The following is a 14975-nucleotide window of genomic DNA, read 5'->3' on the forward strand; positions in this document are numbered from 1 at the left end:
CACGAGACGTGGCGTGCAGGAAGAATGTGCAAACTCCACACAGACAGTCACCCGAGACTGAAATTGAAACCGGGTCTCTGGCACTGTGTGGCATCAGTGCAAACCACTGAGTTACCCTGCCACCCCAGTCCAGCTATTCTGTGTCTCATCATTTTTTCGAGGCCTCCCCTCAGCCTCTGTCTTCCAAGAGAAAAAAAATCAGGTTTATGCCACTTCTCCTCATAACTAGAGCCCTTCAGACCAGGCAATGTCCTGGTGAACCTTGTCTGTACCCTCTGCCAGAGCACCCACATCCTTCCGGTAGTGTGGCGACCAGAACTGAACGTAGTATTCCGAATGTGGCCTGCATAAATAGCTGTAACATAACTCGCCAACTCTTAAACTCAAGGAAGCGTGCTGTGTTTCTTCTTGACCACTGTACCGACCTGCTTTACCACTTCCACGGATCAATACGCCCAAATCCTTCTGTATGCCAGTGCTGCTATGAGTTCTGCCATTTATCATACAATTCTGACATTTCCCATTTCTCTAGCTTTGGACATCCTCTACCGTGGGGAATAGACATATAAAGTTGAGCAGCAAGACAAATTTCAACAGGAATAAAATGTCAAGCCACAGGGAAAAATAAAATTATGGCTCCAGCTTTTTTCTCCTATTGACATTTGGATGATTAAAACCTGTCAGTAACACCAGCCTCTCCCAGTGCGTATTGCACATGCTTCGTGGTGTCAGCTAGCACTGCGCATGTGCTGCGGTGTCAGCAAAAGCACTGAGCCTGCTCGTCACTGTCCGCGGAAACCACCCCTGACTTTCTTGTGGAGGACCAATGGTGAGACCTGGAGGACCGGCAGAAGCCTGGTCCTCCTGCCAATCAGAGAGACCCCTTTGTCTGAATGCGGAATGTGGGCCATGAGCTTCTGAACCTGCTGTTGCTCCTCTCTCTCTAAAGAAGATTGAACTTAGTCCCAGACTGCAACATCTTTCCTCTGTCCAACATCTGTGGGTACGGCACACTCTTTTCTCACCCACTTTTCCATTTATTTTTCATTCTGGGTTTCAGTTGCTGTCTTGCATGAACTGAAGGGAAAGGGAATGAATCCACGGAGGATACAGAATCTGGAAAAGTTGTTCCAGGGCTATGTTTCAATTGGCAAACGCATGGCAAATGCAGTACCACAATGTAAAGTTATAGACTTTGCTTTGGGAAAAAATAAGCATGAAGGAGGTGCATAGTTTAAATGTTCATATACTGGGATGTGGAGGAAGTGAGGACTGCAGATTCTGGAGATCAGCGTCAAGTGTGTCTCTGGAAAACACAACAGGTCAGGGAGCATCCCTTTGAACATTAAAGAAGTGGATGGTTATGGGGGAAAGCAAAAAAATGGTTTTGAGACTGGGATAGAACAGTTACAGAGTCATACAGTGCAGAAATAAACACTTCAGCCCAACAAGCCCAATGCTATGTTCTCATACTTAACCAATCACACTTGCCAGTGTTTGGCTCATATCCCTCTGTCACAAAGCTGGTCCGTTTTACTAAAAGCTGGACCTTCTTCGCAAGGATACTATGTCCTTGGCTTCATTTGGAGGGGTTGTAAAACAGTCCCGGGCTCCAAAATGACTGGTTTAGTACAGAGATTAAAAGTTTATCGGGAGGCCTTTTTGTTTTTATGTAAACAGATAAGACTTAATATCAAAGCTTTTATGTTTTTGAATTGACGTGCATAATAAAAGGGGAGGGGTCAGTTGTGAGAGCTGAAATCTTGTTTGAGTGAGTTCAGCAGTGGACTGTGTGGAGAAAAGCTGTTAAACCCTCTTTCCTTCCATCTTCCTAACTCTGACCTGTAAGCTTCTGTTTCAGTTTTACTCTCTGTTTAAGAGGTTTGTTTATTGGGACTGTTGTGTACATTTGGGACAGCATATTTAAGTCTAGTTTCGATAGACTGAGTTCTGTGGGTATTCTCTATTCTGTTCTTTGTGTTTCCTTCCACAATCTTGTGAATACATTTCTGTTTTAAAACCTGGCAGTCAACTACCTAACTTACTCTGGGTAATTTTCACTGTGAACGTACCGAAACAAATAGCAAACTTACGGTCTGGGCTACCTGCTTAAGAATGTTTTGAGTGGTCTAGCCTAGGCCATAACACCTCAGAATCTTTCCCATTCATGTCCTTATCCAAATTTAAACATTGTTACTGTGCCAGCATCCCATGCTTCCTCTGGATATTCATTCCACACACAAACCACTATTTGTGGAGAAAAAAAAATCGTGTGCCTCATGACTTTTTAAAATCTTTCTCCATTCACCTTCAAAGTTTGCTTCCTAATCTTGAAAACCCCGCTCTAAGGAAAGGACACCCGTCATTCACTTCATCTGTAGCCCCCATGATTTTTTCAATTTCAGGTCACCTCTCAACCTCCTATGCTCCGGTGACAAAGATTTCAGTCTATCCATCTAGATGTAGATATATTCATATCCAGTTATGATCTGTTCAATGTTGGTGCAGGCTCGAAAGACCGAATAGCCTATTCCTACACCCAATTCTCTCACATTGTGTCCAGGACAGCAAGACACCATAAGAGATAGAAGTAGAAATCAGGCCATTCAGCCCATTGGTCTGCTCATACAATTTAATCAAGACTGATAAGTTTCTCAGCTGGAATATGTGTTGCTGGAAAAGCGCAGTAGGTCAGGCAGCATCCCAGGAGCAGGAAAATCGACGTTTCGGGCATATGCCCTTCTTCAGTAATGAGGAAATTTTGTCCAGCAGGCTAAGATAAAAGGTAGGCAGGAGAGACTTGGGGGAGGGGCGTTGGAAATGCGATAGCTGCAAGTAGGTCAAGGTGAGCGTGATAGACCAGAGTGGGGGTGGAAGCGGAGAATTCAGGAAGAAGATTGCAGGTTAGGAAGGCCGTTCTGAGTTCAAGGGATTTGACTGAGACAACGTGGGGGGAGGGGAAATGAGGAAACTGGAGAAATCTGAGTTCATCCCTTGTGGTTGGAGGGTTCCTCGGCGGAAGGTGAGGCGTCCTTCCTCCAACCGTCGTTTTGCTATGGTCTGGCGATGGAGGAGTCCAAGAATCTGCATATCCTTGGTAGAGTGGGAGGGGGAGTTGAAGTGTTGAGCCACTGGGTCGTTGGGTTGATTGGTCCGGGTATCCCAGAGGTTTTCTCTGAAACGTTCCGCAAGTAGGCGGCCTGTCTCTCCAATATAGAGGAGGCCACATCGGGTGCAGCGGATGCAATAAATGATGTGTGTGGAGGTGCAGGTGAATTTGTGGCGGATATGGAAGGATCCCTTGGGACCTTGGAGGGAAGTAAGGGAGGAGGTGTTGGCACAAGTTTTGCATTTCTTGCGGTTGCAGGGGAAGATGCCGGGAGTGGAGGTTGGGTTGGTGGGAGGTGTGGATCTGACGAGGGAGTCACGAAGGGAGTGGTCTTTTCGGAATGCTGATAGGGGAGGGGAGTGAAATATATCCCTGGTGGTGGGGTCCGTTTGGAGGTGGCGGAAAAGACGGCAGATGATACGCTGTATATGGTGGTTGGTGGGGTGGTAGATGAGGACCAGTAGTGTTCTGGCCTGGTGGCGGTTTGAGGGGCGGGGCTCAAGGGCAGAGGAGCGGGAAGTGGAGGAGATGCGGTGGAGGGCATCGTCGATCACGTCTGGGGGGATATTGCGTTCTTTGAGGAAGGAGGACATCTGGGTTGTACGGTATTGGAACTGGTCCTCCTGTTTTGGAATTGGGAATATGGGATGGCGTTTTTACGGGGGCAGGGTGGGAGGAGGTGTAATCTAGGTAGCTGTGGGAGTTGGTCAGTTTATAGTAAATGTCCGTGTTGATTCGGTCGCCCGATACTCATCACCGAACACTGATTACTTTCCATTTCAGTTTCATTATCCAACTCTCTTTTGAATGCCATAATTGAATCTGACTGCAACACTCTCTCTTGCAGACCATTCCAAAGGTCGAAGATTTTCAATCATTAACGAAATAAGTTCTGGATCTCTCCCAAAACACAATTCATATAGATCTTGCTTCGAATCATTTGCAGGAAGTTCTTCACATGGACAAATTTGCAGCTTAGAGCATTTGTTCAAATTTAATATCATATTGGGGTGGCACAGTGCTTGGCATTGCTACCTCACTGCATGAGGGACCTAGGTTCAATTCCAACCAGAGGTCTGTGTGAAGTTTGCATGTTCTCCCTGTCTGCATGTGTTTCCTCCAACAGTCCAAAGATGTACAGGTTCGGTGGATAGAAATGGAAAGGTCGAGGAAGGGAAGGGAGGAGTCTGAGACGGTCCAGGTGATTTTGAGGTCGGGGTGGAGGGCTGCACGTTCCGAGATTGAGAGGTTGGAGTGGGTGAGGGGGGTGGAGAGTTTTAGGCGGTTAATGTCGCGGCAGCAGTTGGCTATGAAGTGTTCGAGGGCAGGTAAGAGGCCAGCACGGGGTGTCCAGGTGGATGGGGTGCGTTGGAGGCGTTGGAGGCGGGAGAAAGGGTCGTCAGAGGGTGGGCGGGAATCCTGGTTGAAGAAGAAGGCGCGGAGGTGAAGGCGGCGGGAGAATTGTTTGATGTTACGCCACGTGTTGAAGAGTAGTACTGGGTATTGTCGTGATTGTAATTATGTCAGTCAGCTGAGTTCCCTTATTGGGGTGTTCCCCTACTTTTGTTAACATTTCACATCGATAACGTTTAGATTCCCAATATCTGCAGGGTTTTTTCTCTACTTGAGTGATTCAGTGACTTTTTTTTATGAATTGCTCCTGTGATATCTGATGAGAGGGTTTATGATATTAACAGTGCCATATCAATTGTTCTGGGTCACAATGTGCCCAAGTGAGAAAGAACTGACCATCCTTAAATATTTGTTTTTAAACAATGGACATAAAATTAATGATTGGAAAACACACAACTTGCATGTATTAAGATCAGAAGTAGGAATGGGAGGAGGCAGTTGACTGTTGAGATACTCTGTCTTTCTTCACCAACCATGGCTGAATTCTCTCGCCATACTTTCCCACGACTTCATTTGATGAATGGTCTACGCTCCAAGAGCTTGTGAATTTAAAATAAACCTGTTGAACTATAATTTGGCGTTGTGTGACTTATGACAAAAAAAAATTTGATTGAGGATGTTATTACACATACTGGAGCAGTGGGATTTGAACCTGGGCCTCAGAGGCAGGGGCACGACCACTGAACCATTAAAAAAGCCTCTCTGCTGAATGAATGGAAACACCTTCCTCCTCAACATAGGACACGACCATTGTTCCCTCCGAGCCCATTATAGTAAATTGAGCCATTGTCTTGTTGAATGAATGATTGAGAACACCTTCCTCCTGAACATGGGACGTTACTTCTGTGCTCTTCGATCCCTTTGTAGTAAAGGGGCGGGGACAGTGAAGGGCCTGCGAACCTCTCCACCAATCCCCAAGCCTGAGGTCCGTGCGGACGAATCGGAGAGCGACATTCCAATATTGTCCGCATACCCGGCCGCCATTGGTCAGGTGGAATAACGTGCGCTCTGATTGGAGGGAGCGCGGATGACGCGAGTCACTGAAGGAGGAGACGGGAAGAAGAAGAAAAACAAAGATGGCGGTGCGAGGCTGCGGTTTTCTCATCGACTCAGCGGGCGGTTTCTGACGGAGGGAGGGGGGCAGACAGGCATCGTTTACCTCAGAAAATACCTTTAAAATACATTTCAAATTAAAGCCGGAACTTTTCAAGCAAAAGTTGTGAAGAAAAGGAGACAGTCCCCGGTGGGGTTTATTGTTTATTTTTGTATAATTTCCGGGGCCCGGGAAGGGGGAGGTGACGGTTACCGGGTGAACGAGAAAACAAATTAAAAATGTCGGCGGTGGAGGAGAGAGAGCGGCGGCCGGAGCCCAGGAGCTCAACAACCCCCTGGAGCTGGAGGAAGGTTCGAGAAGCCGGTTATGGTATTGGATCCGGGCGGGATAAAGGTCGAAACCAAAGTAAAAGTAAGAGATGTCCAACTGCATTCAACAAGATATTGTATTGGTGTGTGAGAGAGGCCGCTCACGGGAGTCTGATCCCTGAAGCTTTGCGACCTTGCCTGTAACCCTTTATTTTGTAAATATATTTATTAATATCAGTATAATAAAAAGATAAAAACACAAATCACAATACAACTACTGTCCATTAACTACTAACCTACCCTATAATACAAAACAAACCCGAACACTGTGCAAAGCAACACCAATAAATATATATATATAAATAATAGAGCAAAAAAACACAAGAATACAGAACAGCTGTGCTCGGCGCAATGCTCCCAAATAAATGAACGTCCCATGTTCAGGAGGAAGGTGTTCTCAATCATTCATTCAACAAGACAATGGCTCAATTTACTATAATGGGCTCGGAGGGAACAATGGTCGTGTCCTATGTTGAGGAGGAAGGTGTTTCCATTCATTCAGCAGAGAGGCTTTTTTAATGGTTCAGTGGTCGTGCCCCTGCCTCTGAGGCCCAGGTTCAAATCCCACTGCTCCAGTATGTGTAATAACATCCTCATAACTCCCAAATATATAGCCGTATTAACTCAGGAGACCACCTCCAGGGCCCAGGGTGACAAACCTAAACATCTTGGTTCAACAAATACCCGACTGAAGATAACTGACAAATCTATATCCAAATAACTCAAGTCGGGCAGTCATGTCTTATAACAGTGGTCCTCGGATTCTGGATTAGTGGTGGTGGAAGAGCACAGCAGTTCAGGCAGCATCCAAGGAGCAGCGAAATCGACGTTTCGGGCAAAAGCCCTTCATCAGGAATAAAGGCAGTGAGCCTGAAGCGTGGAGAGATAAGCTAGAGGAGGGTGGGGGTGGGGAGAAAGTCACATCGAGTACAATGAGTGAGTGGGGGAGGAGATGAAGGTGATAGGTCAGGGAGGAGAGGGTGGAGTGGATAGGTGGAAAAGGAGATAGGCAGGTCGGACAAGTCCAGACAAGTCATGGGGACAGTGCTGAGCTGTAAGTTCAGAACTAGGGTAAGGTAGGCTAAGGGGAAATGAGGAAACTGGTGAAGTCTACATTGGTGCCCTGGGGTTGAAGTGTTCCGAGGCGGAAGATGAGGCATTCTTCCTCCAGGCGTCTGGTGGTGAGGGAGCGGCGGTGAAGGAGGCCCAGGACCACCATGTCCTCGGCAGAGTGGGTGGAGGAGTTGAAATGTTGGGCCACGGGGCAGTGTGGTTGATTGGTGCAGGTGTCCCGGAGATGTTCCCTAAAACACTCTCCTAGGAGGCGCCCAGTTTCCCCAATATAGAGGAGAGCGCATCGGGAGCAACGGATACAATAAATGATATTAGTGGATGTGCAGGAAAACTTTGATGGATGTGGAAGGCTCCTTTAGGGCCTTGGATAGAGGTGAGGGAGGAGGTGTGGGCGCAGATTTTACAGTTCCTGCAGTGGCAGGGGAAAGTGCCAGGATTGGAGGGTGGGTTGTAGGGGGACGTGGACCTGACCAGGTAGTCACGGAGGGAATGGTCTTTGCGGAAGGTGGAAAGGGATGGGGAGGGAAATATATCCCTGGTGGTGGGTTCTGTTTGGAGGTGGCGGAAATGTCGGCGGATGATTTGGTTTATGCGAAGGTTGGTAGGGTGGAAGGTGAGCACCAGGGCGTTCTGTCCTTGTTACCGTTGGAGGGGTGGGGTCTGAGGGCGGAGGTGCGGGATGTGCACGAGATGCGTTGGAGGGCATCTTTAACCACGTGGGAAGGGAAATTGCTGTCTCTAAAGATGGAGGCCACCTGGTGTGTTCTGTGGTGGAACTGGTCCTCCTGGGAGCAGATCCGGCGGAGGCGGAGGAATTGGAAATACGGGATGGCATTTTTGCAAGAGGTAGGGTGGGAAGAGGTGTAATCCAGGTCCCTGTGGGAGATGATGGGTTTGTAAAAAATGGCAGTGTCAAGTCGGTCGTCATTAATGGAGATGGAGAGGTCCAGGAAGTGGAGGGAGGTGTCAGAGATGGTCCAGATAAATTTAACGTCAGGGTGGAATGTGTTCGTGAAGTTGATGAATTGCTCAACCTCCTCTCGGGCGCAGGAGGTGGTGCCAATGCAGTCATCAATGTAGCGGAGGAAGAGGTGGGGAGTGGTGCCTGTGTAATTACGGAAGATCAACTGCTCTCCGTAGCCAACAAAGAGACAGGCATAGCTTGGGCCCATCCGTGTGCCCTGGGCTACCCCAGCACACTACTGCTGCACCACTCTGAGCCCACGCGCCGAGTGCTATCCACATGTCCCTTCGAGATTGATGTCGAAGATCTCCACCGCTATCGTATCATCTGGTGTTGCGCAGACGTATGGAGGCTGTGTAAATATAAACATGTTTTCTAAACTCCCACATTCTGTTGGTTGAACTATGATTTCATTCTAAATCACAGCATGTGTCACAGCGCAGACTGAGGCCATGCGGCCCACCTTCGCTCTGCTGATTCGACACAGTAAGTAAACATGTGTCTCTTGCCTTCTCCGTGTAATTCTGCACATTGTTACTTTAAACATGACCACCGATTTCCCTTTTGCGTCTATTGAATCTGCCTCTTTGTCAGTGTCAGTTAGGGATTTACTGACCCCAACCACTCCCTGTGCGAAAGCGTTCTTCCTAATGTCACTTTTCGTTCTTTTCCTCATGACTTTAAAAGTCTGCCTATCCTTTCAGGCGTGGGAGCATTTTGACGGCATTACTTTCCCTGTCTAGAGTTCGCATGACTTGGAAAACTTCAATCAGGCCAGATTTCAAACTTCTGTTCTCCGAGGAGAGCTGTCCTAATTTTCCAATCTTGTATCATTGCTGACATTTCTTCAACACGGCACCACTCACGTCAACGCAATATTCCATCATTTCACTTCCTTGCTTTCTGCCCAATTTGTACTCCAAGCAGGTAAAATCAATGACTGCAGATGCTGGAAACCAGATTCTGGATTGGTGGTGCTGGAAAACACAGCAGTTCAGGCAGCTTCCGAGGAGTAGTAAAATCGACGTTTCGGGCAAAAGCCCCGACTTTAGAGAAGGTGTTTTTTGAGAAAGTTAACCGGGCACTCTTGCACAAGTCAGAAAACGCGGGCTTGTCCGGGATTTCGCGCATGTCTACAAAAGCTCCAAAAGCTAGTGCTTCCAATTAAACCTATTGGACTATAACCTGGTGTTGTGTGATTTTTAACCTTGTACACCCCAGTCCAACACCGGCATCTCCAAATTATGACACTTTACCAAGCATACAAACACACACTCTCTTATGCACACACATGTCTATGGGGTGAATTAGGATTTTCAGAATTATATTTGCAGATACATTCAGTTTTCCTCAAAAAGTGCGCAATCTGCAGGCAGTCAAGCCATGTCATATTTTATAAATCCCTACTTTGAAAATACAACCAGTCTAACTCAAGATTGGGATGCAGACAGACTCAAACTTCACACCTTTAATGCATTGACTGAGCTGAGATGTCACCTCTTTTTATAAAACCTGAAGTTAACTGGAGAATGTGACTTAAAAGTAGTTCTGGGATTTACATATTAATGAACAGAAACTAAAAGTGGCCTCATCAACATCCTGTACAAACTCAACATGACGTCCCAACTCCAAAACTCAATGGTGTGAAAAATGAAAGCAAGTGTGCTAAACACCGTCCCTGAACCATCCAGACTGACGTAGATTCTAGGAGCAGGGCTTGTCTCTCATGGATGAGAGGGAGTGTATGAAACCATAGAGAAAGCTGGGACCCACTGGAATTGTATCCCTTCCTCAGTCTCTCTATGTTTTTCCTTAACTTCTGTTTTTCTGACACTTCACCCTTTTCTCGCTCACTCTGTATCTCTCTTTCTTCTTGTCTTCCACTCCCGTCCGTCTGTCCTATGGGTTCAGGGCCTGAAATCCGCCATGTCCTGTTCTCTCCGATTCACGTAATGTTATCTTTTGCAGCTTTCCCGTCTAAGGGCGCACTGTTCTGCACCTCGCCTTCTCATTTCCTTCCCAAAACACTCAACATAAATATTTCACATTGATATACTGGCCCAATGTGCACATTTGAGATGACACACTCGTGGAGGTCTGCGGGGTCTTCTCCTGTTCTCTGTGCCCTATGTTGAGGAGGGCAATACTTGTCACTGGTCACTCAGGTGTCAGAGAAAAGTTTCGAAACAAAAAGGTTAAATTTTCTGCCATTGGAGAGGGCCCGGTTCCTGGACACGGGACAAACGACAGCAGCAAAACAGAATGAGAAGCAACAGTTCTGGAAATTGTTTGCCTGACCCCATGAAAAGCAGACAACTTCGCAGTTGGAGGGAGAGCAGCAAATAGACCACCCCTGTGCAGGGTTGAATCACCAACCTCCCGGTAAACTGCTGAACGCACAGCCCAACGGTGCGATAGAGAAATGTGACTGCGCCGGCTGCACCATCGCTTAGGGGAGGCTATTAGTGAATTCATAATTCAGCCTCGCCGCCTAGAATTACATTTGTCGTCTATAAGTCTTACTTTTCCATAATAAAGCCTGGGACATTCATTGTGGAGAGATGAGATCGAATTGAACTACACACATTGATGAGAGATAGAGCAGGTGGGAAGGATCCATTCCCATGCGGAGAAAGATTAATAATCAGGGCCGAAAATAAGGAGCCACTTCAAGAAATATGTCCCTTACGTTAGACATTAATTCAATTCCGAAAACCCTCTGTGGAGAAGATTTCCATTTGGGGAACATTTTCCTGACCCCATTAAAAGCGCACTACTTCAAAGCCAAAGAAGAGCATCAAGCACACCGCCCCTGGGTGGGCTCGAACCACCAACCTTTCGGTTAACAGCCGAACGCGCTGACCAATTGCGCCACAGAGACAGTCGTCGACATGGGCTGCACCATCGCTTAATGATTTTATAATTCAGCCTCCCCGCCAGGAATTACAATTGTCGTCTATCTGTTTTACTTTTCCATAATCAAGCCTGGGAGATCTCTTGTGGAGATACTGGGGACAGTCTGCAGACACATCCATGTCACGAGGAACTAGCTTTCTTACTCCGGGGCCGGCGCCCTTCCAGCCTTTCAGTGTTTTGCCTGTTCCCGAGTTCTCTCCTTGGCTCGCAGGGGAGAAGGGGTTTGAATTCCTGATGTGCAGGAACGACAATTCTTTCAATGTCTCAGATCAGTTCATGTGCCGAGAACATCAGAATCAACCTCCCGGCCTCTTCAACAAGGGGACGGTGTCTGGACTGTTTCTGCTCAATCGGACAGGTCATCTTTCATTCTCCTTTAAATCCGCTTCCCAAAGTGTTTCTAAAGGTTCACAAAGCTGGAGACTGGGATTTCTGTTTTGCTTCATGAACATTTGAACATTTTTCCATTTCCTAACTGACAATATTTTGCCAAAATCTCTTCCAATTGTACGTCTTGCCTCATGTCTAGGGATGAGGAATTTCCATTTTGGGGAGACATTCCCATGGTGGAGAATGTTCGCTTTGGAGCAAAGAAGGATAACTGGAGATTTCCTGGGGCTGTTGGTCATGATGGGAGAAGAAGCGGTGGGAATGGGCAGTTTAATGATCAGAAGAACCAATTGCCACTGACCAGAGTCAGTTACCAGAGGACAGGGATTGAAGTTCTTGAATGAAAAAAAGCACTTGTGCCTAATAAACACAGAGAATACTGCAGAAAGCCAACGGGTCGAGCAGCATCTGTGGAAAGGGAAACAGAGCTGACGTTGTGAGTCTGGGACGTTGTTTGTTCAGAACCCGAGTTTCCTGCATGGCAATCAATTCCCAGACATGAGAAAACGGGTCTTTATTGAGACGGGTTTTGTGAAGTTTGAGCGATAATGCAACCAACAAGAAGTCATTTAAAATCGCCAGCGAAGAAAGCATAGCCAGCAGGTTACCACCCTGGGCGGGGGAGCCCCAAAAGATCTCTACGCCAACACCTTAAGTGTTCGGCCACAACTACACGCCCAAAGTTGTGGTCTAAACTTTCTCATGGAATATTTCTAACAGGAATGGTGAGTATTGGGATTGTCCTGTCCGCGCCAGAGCCCCAACGTTTCCTGTTCCCCTGGATTTGATCAGGACAGAGGAGGCTGATGGGAGATCGAATTGAACGAAACACATTGATGAGAGATAGAGCGGTTGGGAAGGATCCATTCCCATGCGTAGAGAGATTAATAATCAGGACCGAAAATAAGGAGCCACTTCAAGAAATTTGGGGTTCATTCAGCAAAGCTAATGTAGAACTGTTCACAGAAAATTGTGATGAAAGTCTCTCGAGTTATTTTGATGAGAAGTGTTGATGATGCTAATACAATCGATAGGATGAACGTAGATTGGTAAATGTATTTGGTGACAGTTCTGTTCTAGCCCTGTGAGCGAAACCTGGATCTGAAGGAGTATAAGGGACATTAACAACATCGATCTGAAATTGGACACGTGACAAGGAACAGAGCCATCATTAACAGTTGGCTTTTGAACTGGAGAAGGTTTCTCGTGAAATTAGCTTGAGGCTTGAGGTATGCAAGGCCAAGATAATTTAGGTAAAACACAGAAACGCTATCCTCATTAGCAGACAGTGAAAGGATTACAAGACACAAATTAAACATTTTCGACAAGTGATACAGGGGACTGGGAAGATAAGTATTATAAACTGTGAACAGCAAAGTTCTGGAGCACAACACTGACATTCAAAGACCGAAAACATCCAGGTCCTGATTAATCAGATTGCATTGTGGTGCTTTTTTTGCAAAACATCCACTTGCAATGTCCTACAAAAGAGTGACAAAACCCATCCCTGTCAGCCCAGGATAGAAAATCCGAAGGGATGAACGTTTGCTGATTTTCTGAAGATTCACCGAGCTTAGACTGGTTTTGGTGATTGTTTCTTTTCCACTCCCAGGAGCCGCAGTGGTTGAGGCGTTGAGTTGGGGAGAATAAAATGTGCCCGTGAGCAGAATGTGGGGCTATTTCAGCTTCCCCTCATCTGACTGCGCTGTGAGTTGTCCCTCAGATGTTTTCAGGGACATTTACTGACGCGAGACAGTGAAAGGATTCTCATTCCTGCAGATCGGGAATTCAAACCATATGCCGGCTTCAGGACATTGAGAAGATTAATTGGGATGTGTGAAGAAGCTGTGAGCTGCATTTCAAACAGGTAGGTGGAGTCAGATGCATCATCCATTGCGCCCCGGTCCTGTGCGTATCTCACGCCACCATGCTGCAGAGTTCTGACGTTAACACGGACATGCGCAGCAATGGGTTCATTCAAAAGGTGAACAACCAAAGATAATCACCGTCACTGATTCCCTTCCACAGGCCCAACTTTGTGAAGCAGTATCTTTCACTGGCAAAGGAAACACCCTTGTCCTCAGGTGCCTGCTTCATTTCGATCACGATTTCAAGCACCTCACTGTTCTAGTCTCATTTCCAAACACTTTGCTCATAGCCTCAAAAGAAGCTCTGCGGGTATCTGCTTGTTCCACCCGAACAGGCAGTGGGTTGCAGATTCCCACCAGTCCCAATTTGAGTGAAATATTTTTCGCCCTCCACTTATTTGAATCTTAAAGAAGAAGCCGGGGAGCAAGCTCCCTTTCTTTTCGACGACATTTCTCATTTTGTACTGGGAAGGGTTCACACCTGCGTGGGGAAACCGCAATGGATTTCAAGTCCATCGCATTAACCACTCGGCCCACGAATACAGAACCACACTGACAGCTTGACTTCCCAGGTCATTCTGCCTGTGGAGCTGAGAAAGTGTGAATCATCGCAGAGTTTTTGAATCCAATCACTTCACAGTGATTCGAAAGGGTTAAATATCTGCACATGATGTTTGCAGATATTTAGGTGTTTCACCCCAAAAGATGAAATGAACTTTCAGTTAGAAATTGCAGGAGGAACTCAGCAGGTCCGGCAACATCTGTGGAAAGAGAATCAGAGGCAACATTTCAAAATTCTGTTTTCTCCGACAGGTACTGTCAAACCTGCCGAGTTTCTCTTTTGGTCTGGTCTTCTCGGCAGACGCAGTCCCTTCCGTTAGGCATTAATTCAATTCAGAAACCCCTTGGTGGAGAAGATTTCCGTTTGGGGAACATTTTCCTGACCCCATTAAAAGCACACACCTTCGAAGTCAAAGAAAGGCAGCGAACACACCGCCCCTGGGTGGGCTCGAACCACCAACCTTTCGGATAAGGGCCGAACGCGCTGACGAATTGCGCCACAGAGACAGTCACAGCCACGGGCTGCACCATCGCTTAATGATTTTATAAATCAGCCTCCCCGCCTAGAATTACAATTGTCGTCTATCTGTTTTACTTTTCCATAATCAAGCCTGGGAGATCTCTTGTGGAGATACCGGGGACAGTCTGCAGACACATCCATGTCACGAGGAACTAGCTTTCTTACTCCGGGGCCGTCGCCCTTCCAGCCTTTCAGTGTTTTGCCTGTTCTCGAGTTCTCTCATTGGCTCGCAGGGGAGAAGGGGTTTGAATTCCTGATGTGCAGGAACGACAAATCTTTCAATGTCTCAGATCAGTTCATGTGCCGAGAACATCAGAGTCAACCTCCCGGCCTCTTCAACAAGGGGACGGTGTCTGGACTGTCTCTGGTCAATCGGACCGGTCATCTTTCATTCTCCTCTAAATCCGCTTCCCAAAGTGTTTCTAAAGGTCAGTGTCAGTTAGGGATTTACTGACCCCAACCACTCCCTGTACGAAAGCATTCTTCCTAATGTCACTTTCGGTTCTTTTACTCATGCCTTTAAAACTCTGCCGAATCGTTGCCGATCCTTTCAGGCGTGGGAACATTTTGACTACATTACTTTCTCTGTCTAGACTTCGCATGACTTGAAAAGTTTCAATCAGGCCAGTATTCAAACTTCCGTACTCCGAAGAGAGCTGTCCCAAATTTCCAATCGACCCTCATCGCTGACATCCCTCAAACACTGCACCACTCACGTCAACTTATTCAACGCTATCT

General features: G+C 46.9%; 2 non-coding genes across 2 annotated transcripts; both read right to left on the bottom strand.

The window, feature by feature from the left end:
- Nucleotides 1–10789: 10789 nt before the first annotated feature.
- trnan-guu (transfer RNA asparagine (anticodon GUU)) lies at nt 10790–10863 on the bottom strand. The gene has a single exon. It is a non-coding gene; the product is annotated as a tRNA-Asn (tRNA).
- A 3287-nt stretch (nt 10864–14150) lies between these two features.
- Nucleotides 14151–14224, bottom strand: trnak-cuu (transfer RNA lysine (anticodon CUU)). Its single transcript has one exon. It is a non-coding gene; the product is annotated as a tRNA-Lys (tRNA).
- Nucleotides 14225–14975: the final 751 nt, after the last annotated feature.

The sequence above is a fragment of the Chiloscyllium punctatum genome, chromosome 36 (genome assembly GCF_047496795.1).
Source record: "Chiloscyllium punctatum isolate Juve2018m chromosome 36, sChiPun1.3, whole genome shotgun sequence".
Classification (NCBI taxonomy): Eukaryota; Metazoa; Chordata; class Chondrichthyes; order Orectolobiformes; family Hemiscylliidae; genus Chiloscyllium; species Chiloscyllium punctatum.